The sequence below is a fragment of the Lacerta agilis genome, chromosome 4, assembly GCF_009819535.1.
Source record: "Lacerta agilis isolate rLacAgi1 chromosome 4, rLacAgi1.pri, whole genome shotgun sequence".
Classification (NCBI taxonomy): Eukaryota; Metazoa; Chordata; class Lepidosauria; order Squamata; family Lacertidae; genus Lacerta; species Lacerta agilis.
In genome coordinates, this window is record NC_046315.1 from 39,796,034 (window position 1) to 39,811,652 (window position 15,619).

The window sequence follows — 15,619 nt, forward strand, 5'->3', positions numbered from 1 at the left end:
GCTATGGGATATGAATGCACCGAACCCCGAAGTACCGGAATAGGTTACTTCTGGGTTTCGGCGCACATGCGCAGCAGCACTAAATCACACTTTGAGCATGCACAGAAACACCGAATCACTCTGCGCACATGCGCAGATACGGCACTTCAGGTTGCGGTCTTTCATGTTGCGAACGGGCCTCCGGAACGGATCCCGTTCGCATCCAGAGGTACCACTGTACTGCACAACTGTTCATGAAAAGATCCTGATTATGGTGGAGCAGTTGCATTTTATATTTATGGCAGCTTCCTGTGTCCCATAATTCTGTCTGTAACATGGGGGAAATATTTTTACACTAGCTGATCTCTGCAGAAATGTGTTGCCTTCTCTACAAAATACAAAGAAATCCAGTGGGTTGTGTGCAAAAAAAAAAAAGACCATTGTCTTGGGCCAACAGACGACAGCTGTGATTACTCCATCTCCAAATAGCAAATGCAACTGGAGATTCAGTGATTTGTTAACCTGCCCATGACTCATCTGCTTGCTGATTCTGTGTCCTTTCTGGTTGTGGCAACAAAAAGCGAGGCCGTCTCCAGACAGCTGCTTACCAAGCGAGAAGCGGGAGGGAAAGTACCTCGCGGAAGAGGTGTCAACTTGCGCAGGGATTTGGCAAGACTGCTGTGTTTTTGTGTTCCATTTGGATGAGTAGGGATCAGCTCAGTTGTGTGCAGTTTACACAGTAGAAGCAGTGGCACACAGAAACCAAACAGATGACATTGGTCTTTAGATGTCATCATCTGCAATGGCTCTTGGGGTGCTTCCAAGGGTGATATTTTGCAAACAAGTCATGCAGATCTGAGTTTTCCATGTGTGCAGCTGGCATGCAAGGACTCACAAACATGAGGTTTAAATCTTATGCTATATTGCTGTATCCCATCCACAGTAGCAGGTGATTCTTGATGGAATGTTTTTGTGTTCTCCTCCCACAAAATTTCTTCTTCTTCTGGGCAGGTATGCAGGGACTTCTGTAAACACCTTTAATTTTTGCCCCACAGAAGTGTGCAAGATGCAAGAGCAATGTTACCAAGCCCTTAGTTCCAACACCAATGCATGTTTCTGCTTTGAGGGGCAACATCAATTTCGATTTGTTTTTTTTTAAAAATGAAAATGTTTCATAATGATGTACAGTGGTACCTTGAGATACAAACGCCTCAGGTTACAAACGCTTCAGGTTACAAACTCTGCTAACCTGGAAGCGTTACCTCGAGTTGAGAACTTTGCCCCAGGATGAGAATGGAAATTGTGTGCCAGTGGTGCAGCGGCAGCAAGAGGCCCCATTAGCGAAAGCACGCCTCTAGTTAAGAACAGTTTCAGGTTAAGAACGGACTTCCAGAATGAATTAAGTTCATAAGTAGAGGTACCACTGTATTTCACAAGATGAAATTTGCCTTGTATCTGTAGCTTTTGAAAGCATCCCAATCTGTTTAGGATCAACTCTGTTTCAATCCAGCCAGATTTGTTACTCCGGTCTGAATCAGATCTATTTAATCCAAAACTATGTTTTGACCAGTGGCGGAGGAAGCCTCTTCGCCGCCCGGGGTGTCAGAGCGGAGGCACCCCCCTGGGGACAGGGCATCACGACGAGTGTGTCATGATGTCACGACGCACGTCGGATGCACTGCGCATGCCCTGAATTTCTGGCCATGTGTAGTGCATCCGGGCCGGCGCTGCTGCTCCCGCGGCAAGCCGGTGAGTGATTGGCGGGTCGTGGGGCTGCCCCGTCCATGCTGCTTTACAGACGGGGTGGCCCCATGACCGCTGCTTGCTTGCCAGCTTGCTCAGTCGCTGCGGGAGCAGCAGCGCTGCCTCGGATGCACTACGCATGCCCAGAAATTCCGGGCATGCGTTGTGTATCCAAGTTGGTGCTGCTGTTCCCACGGCGAGCCAGTGAGCGAGCGGCGGCTTGTGGGGCTGCCCTGGCTGTCCATAAAGAGGCACGGATGGGGTGTCGGGTGGTGCGGGAATGGTGGGAGGGGCCGTGGAGTATCACCCCCCTCCCCTGGAACATGGGGCGGACCGCCCCCTACACCTTGCCCTTCCTACGCCACTGGTTTTGACTATAACAGGGAATCTGAAAATGGTATCTCTGTATCTATATCTATATCTTTCCTTTTCACATAATTAGATGAAATTCAATTATGGGCAAAGGAGCCCCTCCAGAGTGGATCAAGCCTGCTGGATATCATGGAAATCTATCCAAGGTGTGTGTTTTAAAAAAGCTTATGACTTTTTTTTTTAAATCTGCTGGTATTGGTTCCAAATTGTAGGCATGGCCACCTGAGAGGATGAAGGCTGCCACATTTCTGAAAGATGGTGCAACAGTTCTCCCATGGGGCATACTTTACAGTTTTGGGGTGTGAAATTAGTAATCCTGTTCCCTTCCCCTAGGGTTGTTTTTTTTTTGTGGGAAATCAGTTTGAAAACTGGGAGCATGAGAGAAGTGCCCCAGATGAGAAACCTGGCGGAGTTTAGATGACTAGGTCTTGCTTTTTGTTTTTTAAAGGTGATTTCACTTCATAAAAAAGCTGGATAAGTCACACTTTTTCTCATTGCTTTCCCCTTCCTGGAAATACCCTCCATGAAGAAAGAAAGAAAGAAAGAAAGAGCATGCAATGATTTATCACTGGAAAAAGAATGATTAAGAAAGAAGCAGGCCACCACAATAATCTAATTTTGCTGCTAATGTCCAGTTCTCACATCTGAAATGAAAAATGACGACGACCCATGTGAAGAACAACTCTGTTTCCTTACTTCAACATTCCTTCTCCAAATCAGTATGATTGGAGTGGCCTTAGAAATATAATTCACTATGCTTAAAAGCTAGGCCTGCCTATCAAAACAAAAACAAAACAAAACAAATCTCCCTATTCTCATCTGCACCTCTCCTCTCTCTAATTCTGAGTACAGGTATATCCACATTCAGGTTGGTTTTATTTCTCAGAAAAGATTTTTTTTAAAAGGTCACAAGCTTATCTTTTTGGAAATACCAAGGCCACAGAGCAATTCAAGAAGTTAGGGAATCCTTGCTCTGTCTTGTTAAGAGCATAATTTGAATTGGGAGCATGAGATCATGACTTGACCCCCCCCCCCATTTGTCTCATTGGTACACAGAACCAATACACTTCCTTAATGCAAATATATACCACTCTCACATATGCAAGCACACCCAGGGCTGCACAAAATCAGCCCCTATAAATCTGCAGAATAATCTATGCTCTAAGGATCTCATTAGATTCTATCAGAATTTTCCAGCTCTCCCTAAACTAGCCATTGCCAATTTTGTGCCCTTCAGATGTTCTGGACTACAACTCCAATTTGGACTACAACTCCAATTAACCGCAGCCAGCGTGATTAATCCAAAACATCTGGAGGGCACAAGATTGGTGAAGGCTGTTCTGAACATTTGCATAGAGCTCTGAGCACCAGTGCACACTGATGCACAGAGCTTAGAGCCTCTTTATGCACAATATTGATACTTTCACGATGACAACTCCACACTTCTTTCAGAAAAAAACGATCAGCCATTGACAAGCAGAACTGAGACAAGAAATGCAATTTTGAATCTTCCTGTTTTTCTTTCAAATATTTACTCACACTTGCAATCTCCAATGGAAAAGTATTCATCACTTCGTTTGCATGTTCCTAGAAGCTGGGTCTTCAGCCATGATGCCAACCAAGGCGGGGCATTCCTTATCGCTGCCTGTGCTCTATTTGGTACCTTTAGTTTAAGGACAGCCACTCAAGACCTCGCTACCTTGAGGCACTGACTCTTTCACAATTATGTAGAGCCTTTGTTGAACTTAGGTTTCAACAGATACCTTGGAATAGCATACATGGAATGGAAATGCATTTATGGATGTAGTCAGGATGTAGTCACTATTTGTTGATTTGCCCTTTATATATGGTACCCTGAGAAATGTCATCTCCTATTCTCTATTGGTTTTCAGACCTATATTCCCAGGAAGTTATAGTTGAACCTTTAGCTGGGAGAGACTTTCCCCCCAAAACCCTGGACAGGCACTGCTATCCATTGTAGATAATACTCAGCTAGATGGATCAATAGGTTTGACTCATTATCAGGCAACATCCTATATTCCTGAAAATAATGGAAACTGCAGGTGGTCAGCATTGACTTTGACATGGTGAACACTTTTCCAGCTATTATTTTCCCTATTACAGCTGTTGCTGGAACTAAACTTTTCTGTTTCAGCATGCAGTCCAAGTTTATATTATTTTGCTTCAATTTCCATTTCATATTCTATATAACAAACCTGTAGAGCTGTCATTGTTGAAGAATGCATGTGGAATGACTGTCATCACCCATTTTCTACAGTGGCACTTCATAACATATTCCAGGTTGTTGTTTTAAAAAAATATTTGGAGGAAGGCAAATATTGTGGCTTTCTATAAAGATATGAATTTTAAGGAGATGAAGTTTTCACTGTGAATTACATTCAGGCATATAGAATTCAATTGCCAAAGCAAACCACTCTTAACTTTAACGAGGCTGTTCCCATTTCAGAGGTTTGTAGACTGAGGGTGCAGTGAAGTTGCACCTCCCCCCAGCTGTTCACATCAGCATGGCTTCAACTGTTTATGGATGCTCCAGGACATTTGTGTTTCTGGATGCTCCAGGAGGCATTGACAAGGGAAAAGGTGTTCACACCTTCACTAGAGACAAATTCAGAACAGCTGCAATCAATGTGAAGCTGGTTTGAGAAACAATGCATCAAACAGTAGCATCTTATAACAAAAAAGGGATACATATGTGTTAGGTATTCAGTGGTCTGTGTTTGCCTGAGCTGGAGTCTGGACTAAGGATTCTGAGCCCTTGTGTTCTGATTCGATACACAATATCCAATCACAGAACATTTCAGGATTTGGGCCTCTGCCATTGGCCCATAAACTCTGAGTTATTATTCATAGCTTGGGAAGTTTAGACAACCAATCACAATGGGAGTGGGAGTGGCCCAGGATTTCAGAAATGTATATAAGCAGTTGCTTTGCCCCTGTTGTCCAGTTCTGTTAGTTCAATAAAGGTTCTTGCTGTTCTCACTGTGTCTTGACTTGTGGGAACCCACCTACACTTCAGTATGCATTTTGGACAGCCTCATGTGAATACAGCTTAAAAACCCAGCACTGGAAATGCAGTGAGCGCACAGTAAATGGGAACACATCCTGATATATTTTTTATTTTCTTAGTAGTTGTGTAGCATAATTGCATTCATAAATACTTGAAAGCAAGTCCCAGTTGATTCAGAAAAGGACTTACTCCCTAGCCAGAGTATTTACATTTTCAGTAAATGTCTTTAAACTTCAGCATACATTTCTCTATCACAGTGCAATCTTGCCTTCCTATGTGGATGACAATCTCAACTTCAAATTTAATTTATTGTTTATGACTACTTTTGTTATGTTGTAGTTACGTATTCTTTCATAGTTAGCCACCTTGAGCATGGTTTGAATTGTGAAAAGGCAGCACACAAATTATGTATGTATGTATTTATCCAGTTGCCCTGTAGTGATATCTCAATCCGATATTTTCTGCTTTAAATTGGTTTCACAAGCAGCAGCCTTGTTCACAAAAAGCCTGAAGTGTACAATGATTACTCCTGAAATAATAATATTTTCCTAGCATTTAAAATTCCCCCATCACCTTTGAATCAAGGAGATGAAAACTCATTTATTAGTTTCAACAGTATCACTGCATGTGCATGATTCAGTTCCAAATGATACTTAATACCTTGCATTGTTTCAGAAAGCCTCTCCAAAAGAGGAGATTCAGATAAAATATTCAAAGAGGATGATTCCCACTTTTCAATTGTTCCAAACTGAGAATTTATCATTGTTCATATTGCTAAGTTAATGAGGCATAGAGGTCCCTTATCAACTTCTTGCAGAGTTTTTGGTATTAGCAAGAGAGCTGGAACAATGTGTGAATGCAGCCTTTCTTTTATATGTCCTTTGATCATTGATGGAAATTGAATCCCCAACTAAGAATATGGCTCAAGGTGATGACTTGAGAAGTCACTCTGGGAGTCTATGGTACATAATCCAGCCAAGGGGAATAACTTTTCTGTTCTAGTTCCATGGCTGAGTCAAACCTATACTATTCTCCCTGCCATTGAAAAAAAGGGCTAAGAAGCACTTAATTTTGGGTGGTGCCCTATGCGAGTACTGTGCTGGTATGTTGTTTTATTTCTGAGAGGATGAGTGGTTAATCACAATGTTTCATTTCACTTGTTTGTTTTTACCTTTCCATTTAGCTGTTTGTTCCAGAATCTCAGTCTGGATGCCACATGCTATGCATGTTAACTCAGAAGCGAGAAAAGAAAATGTTCAGAAGAGGTTATTACCAGGTAAGTGGGCACAGGATTGCAACCTTAATGTACGTCTGTGACATAGCCTAACTGAGATATCTCTTCAAAATAGGGGTCAACCTATTAGTTTTTTCAATTTATTTTTTCACTTAAAGCCTATGGCAGCAACTGCTGGCAAAGTTAGACAGTGCACGCTTAGCTTCATTCTGAAGCTAGAATGCTGCCAGTACTCCTGTTTACAGAGAGTCACCAAGTGGATGCTATGTACAATGCTTATTTCTTAGGAAATGGGAGGGGACATGGAATACACAAGTAGGGTAAGAGAAGAGATTGGGACCTCCTACTGAGTTTCTGAAAGCTGAAATGCAGCATGAGGACCCTACTTTCTGCTATGTGCAAGTAGTGGGAAAAGGACACGCAAGAATCAAGGTCTCTCGTGACTTTAGCAAATGGCTGCTAGGGGGACAAGGAAAGGCGTGCAAGGAATGTGCCTGGAGGCAGCGGCTATCAGTTGCTGCCCCTTCCAACTTACCCTTGTAGCCATGTACATAGCCTCTTATAATAGAAAATCCTTCACTGTGGAGCAGTGATTGAAGTAGCAGCAGAATAAAAGATGGTGAAATTTGTAGTAAGGTAACAAAAGATAGAAAGAAGGAAACTAGAAAGAACTGGAGGAGTGTCTTGTGCATATATGATTTCTTAATCAGCTGGGAAAAAAAGAAATGATTCATGTGTGGTACAGTAGGCAGAGGTGGCCTGAAATGTTTCTGCATGTGAGACAAAAATCCCAGTTCTGCATCCACAATGGAGTGCATCTGAGGCTCTGCAAGGGCTTCCACTCAAGGAAAAGCCCTTGCAAAGCCTTGCCACCAGGCAGTGGTGGTGGGGCAAACTCCGCAAGGGCATCTGGAACTTCCCATTCTTGCCGAAACTTGATGGGGGGGGGTGTCGATGAGCTTTGGCGCTGACCTCCCTCTGTCCCTAGGGGTCAGGGCTACACCAGGGCCTGATGTGGTGGGGAAGATGGGCAACACCTCTTGTGTTTCTGCTTCCTGAGGCAGCTGCTTCACCCTGCCTCATGTGTGGGCCGGCTCTGGCAGTGGGTAGACTTGGAACAGGGAGAATGAACTCTGCTGAGCTATGAAGCTCACTGGGTGACCTTGGGATGGTAGTTTTTGCTAATTCTCACCTATACAACAAGATTGTTGTGAAGATAAACAGGGAGAGGTGAAGAATCTTGAACTTTCATTTTAGATCTCGCTGCAATAAACAGTGCCGCACGCACACACCTTTTTATAATACAGAACAAGGAAGCCTTCTGAATAACTCAAAAGTTGAATCCCTAATGGCTTTTGCTTTTTGCAGTTACAATTCTACTATTATTCTTTATTTGTTTCAATGAGCAGACATGGCTGCAGTTATTGGTTCTTCGAGAAAAAGGTAAACGCGTGCCTTCAAATGGAATGATTACTATTAGTTAAGTATTTGTAATTCTGTGTCTCTTTTAAATTGGCTTTGCCAGAAAGCAGATTCAAATCCCTTGGGAAGAGCGTGGGATTGCCAACATGAAAATGACAAGTTTCTTTTTTCAAAAACCAGGGAGATTCAATGATAAAAACCCTGCAAATTTAAGACCAGAATGATGCACAGTGTGACAAATTGTTCTTTCTGACTAACACTTCCTTCACCCAAACCTTGCCTTGGGTCTTTCAGGTGAAGGAGGATTACCTGGGACCAGCAAAGATGCCCATGTTGTTCTGGTGTTATTGTTTAGATTTCTTACCTGCCCTTCTCCATGAGGTCCCAGGGGAGCTTACAGCAATAAAATATTAAAATTAGTTAAATTTATTGCCCTTCTGCATTGCCTTATGCAGAATGGGGAACCTGTGGCTCTCTGGAGGTTGTTGGACTGTAGCTCTCCCCCCCCCCCCCCCGAAGGTTTTGCTGCAAGTTATATATAACTGATTTATTGTTTGGGTGGGGTGTGTGGAATCTAGGTTTTCATCATCATATATTTTCTAAATCATGCCCACTGTGAGTCAAATTGCACGTGTTAGATATTGACAATATATCAACAGAAGGGCGTTAGGAGACATTATTGCTAAGGATTTTGCTAGGTCATTTTGACTCAAAGTGCTGTAAAGCCAAAGTCTTAGGAACAGCTCTTAAATACAGTACAGAAGATTTTGAAGTATGATATGAATAATTGCTCAATAAAAACCTTATGAAAGAAACAACACTTTCCCAATAATTTCTCGGAAGCAAAACAGAATTGCCTTTGCTACCTTTCATGTTCCTCTGCTTCAGCAGCAAAAACCAAACCAAACCAAACACTGGCAAGCAAATTACATCTACGCCAGGAACAGTCTTTATTTATACATGAAAAAGCTCATTGTCTTTTAAAAACCTGTAGGCAGGTAGTCAGCTGGCTAAGTTTGCCTTTCCTCTGTATAATCCATTTTCCCCCCTTTTAATGTGATGACAGCTTATTAAGAAAGCCAAACAGAAAGTGGGAGAGAGAGAGAAACAGAGGGTGCAAAAAGAAAAGTCAATTCATTGCATGTGAAGCCAGGCTGAGTTCCTGTGGAAAAAGTACCTTATATCACATTCATGCCTCTGTGCAACAAGATGCTAAGCTGACTTTCTCTGCATGAAAAGGCATACTGAGCTCCCTAACAGCATTGAGTGCTCCAAAACATAGGCAGCAGGGTGAGGGGGTGTGGTAGAAGCCCAGGATCTTTAGATAGAGCAATACACTTTTCTTTAATCTCAAAAGGTTTTCAACACACAAACAGTACCTGTCCAAAGTTTTTCTTCCCCAACTCGAAAGCAAGAGAAGGGAAGGAAGAGTTAAGAGGGCAGGAAAAATATATAAGGTGGTATATTTAGGAATAAAAGCGAAACACACCCATGTGTTAAGGCATGGCCCATTTCAAAGTAGTGAGCACCAATGAGCTTTGCTGTTTTACTACATCTATCTGTTTGTGCACTGAGCAGCACGCAGCAAATGACAACCCCAGCCCCAGGATGAGCAGGCAAAGGTCCTGCAAAGACTGCAGCCCTAGGCACACTTGGTGGGGAGTCAGTCTCTCAGCAGGACGTGCATCAGAATCATGCTACAATATAAACAGTACCAAAACACCCAGGCCAAGACTGGAGAAGGCAACGGAGGGAAAAATTAAAGGGAGCAGTCATTCCTGTTTATATTGTCTGAATGCCACCTTCTCCCCAGAGAGCCTTCCTTAAGCTTTCCAAAGTCACAGTGCAGCTTCTTAGTCCCAATTTAAACTGGCGTTCCCGATGCAACAGAGGACAGGACTTTAGTACCTCCTACAGGTATGTAGGAAAGTGAGTTTTGGCAGGCACAGCTTCTTATGTCACAGTGCCATGAGAATGAGAAGAGCGTCACTTAGTGCAACTCCCTCCTCCGTACCAAAGGCACAACAGCATTGTCCTCTGCTGCATCAGGTCACCTGGAAACCATTTTGCCTAACGCTGCCCACTGGAAGCCCCAATGGCCATCCTTCACTATGTCCACCACCCCCTAAAGGCATTCTAGCAGAGCCCTTGGCAGTGTAGCAACTCAGCCAGCCAGCCAGCCGGGTTTTCTACAGGCTAGCACTGAGCAAAAAGCACGCACAGGTAGAGGCTCAAAAGTGTCCCACTGCGGAGCACGCACATCTCACCTCCAGACTTGGTCTGCTCATCCCATGCCAAGGAAATGATCTTCAGTTTGGCATCTCCAGTCAGCAGCACCAGGCTTGAGAGTCCCTAAAGGCAATGGTATAATAGTCCAGTCTGTGAAGAGGGTGGCACCTCTGTAAACAGCAACTGAAGTGAAGTGTAGCAGTAAAAGCAGCTGAGACGACTCTGGCTCAGGAACTGCAGCCGGCACGGCTTCTCCTATTGTTTCATAGCATAGGAGAGCCAAACTAGGTTCTCTCACCGCCACCTGCTGGATATTTAAATTACTACTCCATCAAATCCTATCGGTTCCTAAGTAATACACTTACTCCTGAGAAAGCCCCCGAGAGCTATTGCGAGCACCAAGTGCCGCTCCCGTTTACATCACAAATCACTTTCAAAGTAGAGGATGTCCTGCGGGAACGCATGAAGGTTTGTAACTGTCGGTGGTGGTTCAGTATTACAAGCCTGCCACCCAGGCTCTGTAATCTCATCCACATCACAGAATCTCACCACCCTTCAGCCACCTGGGCAAATAGTCGAAAGAATCACCAAAACTCAAAACTCACCTGCCAGTTTCTCCATGTTTGCTTCTTTAATCCTGGAATATCTGTTGCTTCTGAAATGCCAAGGATCAAATCTGAATCTTTATTCACATGAGTCATGTTTCTTCAATTTTGTATTGTTCAGTTCTTTGGTAAACTGCTTTGAGAGTCTCCTCGGGCAATACATTGGACTATAAGTATTCTACAGAAATAAATATCACCTGCTTTTCATATCTTAGAATCCTTTAGATCCCAGAAACATACCTGTGTTTCTTCAGGTCATTAGACCCAAACTCGTCAGCCAGAATGACTTAGGGATGATGGGAGTTGTAGTCCAACAACACCTGGGAAGCCACAGGTTCACTACTCCTGCTTTAAAGAAAAAACTGACATGCTGTATTAGTGAGAAGCAAAATACTATTTTCCTATTAGCTAATCATTTAACATTTACCACATAATATCTCCACCCACCCTAGCACAGTATTAGCAATCCAATATTTTCAAAGGAACGGCAGCAAAATACTCCCATTTTCCTAAAAAAGAGAGAGCCGAAATCACCTTAATTTCCTTCTATAAGGCAGTTTGTCAATATATTTTTATGTTTTAATGTAAACATCCATTTCTATTCGATACTCTGTTACTGCACTCACAATATCCCTGCTATCTTTCTTTATCCATTCTGGCAACTTCGGTGGAAGAACATCTCCTCCTTTTAATAGTCTCAGGCAACAATTTTGGTAATTGCAGGCTTATTTGCTGGTCATACAGTCTGTTCCAATCGCTGTGAAATATCTCTGAGTTTGGATGACCTGGAAGTCTTTTCTGCATGGTTTGCCTGCCATGACATTTCTCATATGTCTCCTGCATCATTAGCACACCCTACCTTGTTTATAACAAGGGGAAGGCTTTCCCCCCCATCTCCCTCCTCCTAATTCTGGTAGGCAATTCATGGTACTCTCCAGATGTTGTCAGACTACAACTTCCTTTAGCTCCAGCCAGCCTGCGCAATGAATGGTCAAGGATGATGGGAGTTGAAGTCCAGCAAATCTGAAAGGCACTGAGATAACAATTCCTGTCCTGGTCCATAACTCTAGCCCAGGGTTTGTTTGAGTGAAACAGCAGCCCAGCCTCCTCTTGTGTGGATCATTCATATATATAATCTTTTTTAATGTGTTGTCAGCATTTTTATGTGAATTCTCTTAATAAACATATTTTTGTATGTAGCTTTGACCCCATTTTTTGTAAGCAATTTCCCCTAATTGTGCATCCCCCTAATTTGTATGCTATTTGCAGTAATATTTGCCTAATATGTGTACCTTCTTTTGTTGGAGAACTGCAACTGTAAAATTCAGAGAAGTGTGCATTTGAAAGGATAGCTGTGTTTCTGTTTGCACATTGTTTCAAAAAGGTAAAATTTGGTAGGTTTGCCTTTAAATGCCCCCATCCCTCATTTATCCTAAACACTTCCATTGGACTGCTGCTAATGTTACCCTAAAACATGTCTTCCAATTCTTCATATATAGTAGACCCACACATTACAGTGTTTGAACGAATAGTAAATAAGGATATAACCAAGTTCGAACAACAGTTCAAACATAAATGGTCGAATTTAACTAGAGATGAACATATGACCTTGAAGAGTCTTCTAGCAGACAAAGAAATTATTATAAAACCAGCGGATAAGCGTGGCACCATAGAAGTGATGGATAAGAAGGATTATTGCCAGGAGGTGATACGCCAATTAAATGATGAAACCTACTATAGGAAACTTCCCTCGGATCCATTGAAACATATTATGCGACTAATCAATATCGTTGTGGAAGAGGCTGAAATTATGGGCTTTATTGACTCATCCTTAAAACAGTTTCTTTTGAATAACAACCCACAAACACCTTTCATAGAATCATAGAATTATAGAGTTGGAAGAGACCACAAGGGCCATCCAGTCCATCCCACTGCCAAGCAGGAAACACCATCAAAGCATTCCTGACAGATGGCTGTCAAGCCTCTGCTTAAAGACCTCCAAAGAAGGAGACTCCACCACACTCCTTGGTAGCAAATTCCACTGCCGAACAGCTCTCACTGTCAGGAAGTTCTTCCTAATGTTTAGGTGGAATCTTCTTTCTTGTAGTTTGAATCCATTGCCCCGTGTCCGCTTCTCTGGAGCAGCAGAAAACAACCTTTCACCCTCCTCTATATGACATCCTTTTATATATTTGAACATGGCTATCGGGTATGAACTCAATGTTGGAACCCTTATCAAAATTTCTTGATTCTTTTCTGAAACCTAAAGTGTGCAAATTACGATCATATTTACATGATACAAGAGATTTCATCAGAAAAGTAGAGGGCCTTAATATTCCGCCTACTGCTGTTTTGGTCATGATGGGTGTTTCCGCTTTATATACAAATATTCCCTTAGATGAAACCCTCCTGGACAGAGAACAACAACATCCCCCCCCACTTTTTTCTGATGGAATTAGTAGATTTGATTTTTGAACACATTTATTTTAGATTCCAACAGGAGTTTTATTTACAGATCAGAGGGGTTGCTATGGGAAGTGCATGTGCGCCTAATATAGCTAATTTATTTATGGGCAAACTTGAGGAAGATTCCTTTTACAATCATTTAGGGAATCCTTTCTTTGAAGACATAATACTATATAAAAGATATATTGATGATTTGTTTATAATATTTAACAACATTGATAAGGTCAACAGTTTTTTTTTTGCATGGAGTCAGGAGATACATCCCAGTATCAAATTTACTACACATTATCACAGCCAACAGGTTACTTTTTTAGACATGATGGTTTATCGGACTAACACCAATACACTAGCCATTAGACCCTATAAAAAAAACCTACAGACCAATCGTCCTACTTGCATTATAAATCATTTCACCCATCTCACCTTAAACGTAATTTACCATATGGACAATTTTTGTGAATTAAAAGAAATTCAACTACTTTGGAGGATTACATCAGGAACTGGGACCGAATGGTGGGGAATTCACCAATAGAGGCTATCCTCACTCGGTGACAAGGACAGGTATATCGAGAGCAAACAATAGGCCTAGACACACACTTGTTCGAAGAACGACCTAAAGCTGTTGACTACCCTTTGACGTGGTCTTTGGACTTCAAGCCTTTATCTAACTCAATAGCCAGAAGTATTAGAAAACACTGGCACATTATACAAGATATTCCAGGAGTTCCTTCTACAACCCCATGTATTGGTTTTCGAAGAACAAAGAATCTCAAAGCCATGCTAATACATGCGGATTTGACAGTTAAAAGCCAACCTCAAACAAGTTATATAAGGGGTCACTTTAGGTGTGGTAGATGCGCTATTTGTAACCTAACCATTGAACAAAAGGAGTTTACTATCCCTAGAACTAATAAAAAGATACAATTAGAGCCAGTGTGGTGTAGTGGTTAAGAGCGGTAGACTCGTTATCTGGGGAACCGGGTTCGCGTCTCCACTCCTCCACATGCAGCTGCTGGGTGACCTTGGGCTAGTCACACTTCTTTGAAGTCTCTCAGCCCCACTCACCTCACAGAGTGTTTGTTGTGGGGGAGGAAGGGAAAGGAGAATGTTAGCCGCTTTGAGACTCCTTCGGGTAGTGATAAAGCGGGATATAAAATCCAAACTCTTCTTCTTTCACCAATTGCAATTCCCAGGGAGTGGTATACACCATTCAATGTAAATGTAACCTTTGGTATATCGGCAGTACAATTAGAACTGTTAGGACGAGACTATAAGAGCACAAAAACTGCATCAATAACAAAACCATAGAAGCCCCCCTCACATCCCATTTCATAGAAGCTAATCACAAAGCTACAGATTTGGTTCGTGATTCATAAACATAGTATTAATGAACCAAATATGGACACTTTACAAAAGAGATTATTACAGAAAGAAATGTACTGGATACATAGATTTGTATCCCTGATGCCAGCAGGCCTCAATACAAACATAGATTATAGCCCTTTCTTGTGAAACTGCCCATGGTTCAAATCTGCAATGTGTGTATGTAGGTAAGTTTGGACACGCCCTTTAATATGTAAGTGCTATGTCTTTAAGAGTTAAGTATCAGTTGATATGCCGGGGACCCAGGTGGTGCTGTGGGTTAAAGCACAAAAGCCTAGGGCTTGCTGATCAGAAGGTTGGCGGTTCAAATCCCTGCCATGGGGTGAGCTCCCGTTGCTTGGTCCCAGCTCCTGCCCACCTAGCAGTTCGAAAGCACGTCAAAGTGCAAGTAGATGAATAGGGACCGCTCCAGCGGGAAGGTAAACGGCGTTTCTGTGTGCTGCTCTGGTTCGCCAGAAGCGGCTTTGTCATGCTGGCCACATGATCCGGAAGCTGTCTGCGGACAAACGCCGGCTCCCTCGGCCTATAGAGTGAGATGAGCGCCGCAACCCCAGAGTCGGACACGACTGGACCTGATGGTCAGGGGTCCCTTTACCTTTACCTATCAGTTGATATATAAGTCAGTGACTAGGAACACTTTCCAACAGTCTTTGCAATAGCTTCGTAATAATAAGATCATGGGAGCTTACATAGTCCCTTGTCGATATGTTTTACAAGCTATGGAGCTTGTTTTCGAACTTGAGTTGAGGTTTTTAAGCTTTGGGATGAAGCAAAATTAGAATTTTGAGTTGGGATAATTACCACTCACTATTTGGGAGTGTTCTTTTTGTTTGAATTGCTTATCCTCCCTCTAGATTTAATAGCAACTAAGCTATCTTGAGTTATACAAACAAAATTCCTTTTTTCTCCTTCTGAGGAAACTGATAGATCATAACAGTGAAATGAGATTTTTAGCTGGTAACTCGTTAAGGTTGTTTGGAAGTTATTTTGGCATTTGGAGTTATTTGAAAAGTTTGTTGAGTTATTAATTTTCTTGGAAAGTTTGTTGAGTTAAGTTATTTTGGCATTTGGAGTTATTTGAAAAGTTTGTTGAGTTATTAATTTTCTTGGAAAGTTTGTTGAGTTATCAATTTTCCTTTGGATTAGTTTACAACGTTT

General features: G+C 42.3%; 1 protein-coding gene across 1 annotated transcript in view; it reads right to left on the reverse strand.

Annotated features, from left to right (window-relative positions):
* HTR1F (5-hydroxytryptamine receptor 1F) overlaps positions 1 to 10,276 on the reverse strand; it is a 115,345-nt gene extending 105,069 nt beyond the window's left edge. The window contains exon 1 of the mRNA XM_033146818.1: positions 10,046 to 10,276. The gene's annotated coding sequence lies outside the window, so the exon portion shown is untranslated. The remainder of the gene's footprint in view (positions 1 to 10,045) is intronic.
* Between the last annotated feature and the right edge of the window lie 5,343 nt (positions 10,277 to 15,619).